This window comes from Grammomys surdaster, unplaced genomic scaffold (assembly GCF_004785775.1).
Source record: "Grammomys surdaster isolate TR1022 unplaced genomic scaffold, NIH_TR_1.0 166, whole genome shotgun sequence".
In the NCBI taxonomy this organism is placed as follows: domain Eukaryota; kingdom Metazoa; phylum Chordata; class Mammalia; order Rodentia; family Muridae; genus Grammomys; species Grammomys surdaster.
The window spans coordinates 11,680,854-11,681,204 of NW_021604614.1; the positions used below are offsets into that span (position 1 = coordinate 11,680,854).

At 52.4% G+C, this 351-nt stretch overlaps 1 protein-coding gene across 1 annotated transcript in view; it reads right to left on the minus strand.

The window, feature by feature from the left end:
* Dnah10 (dynein axonemal heavy chain 10) overlaps positions 1–351 on the minus strand; it is a 113,865-nt gene that overhangs the window by 12,989 nt on the left and 100,525 nt on the right. The window lies entirely within an intron of this gene.

The following is a 351-nucleotide window of genomic DNA, read 5'->3' on the forward strand; positions in this document are numbered from 1 at the left end:
GGGAGAGGGAGAGGGAGAGGGAGAGGGAGAGGGAGAGGGAGAGGGAGTGGGAGAGGGAGAGGGAGAGGGAGAGAGAGAGAGCTGTAATAAATATGGATAGCTGCACTACACTAGACAAACAGCCAAAAAGCAAAACCACCCAATGTCCTCCAGCTGAGCGAGAAACAGAGCGTGAAGCACTACCTAGTCAGTCCTGAACCAGCCGGATCCTAAAACTGTAGCTCAGGTCTCAGCTTCTGATGCATTAAATGAAGAGGCTAGCTAAGAGACTCACATATCCTGGGACTCCCTCGACAGGAAGTGCCCAGAACAGGTGTATTCTCAATCAGGAAGCTCTGCAGAGGCTGCCAG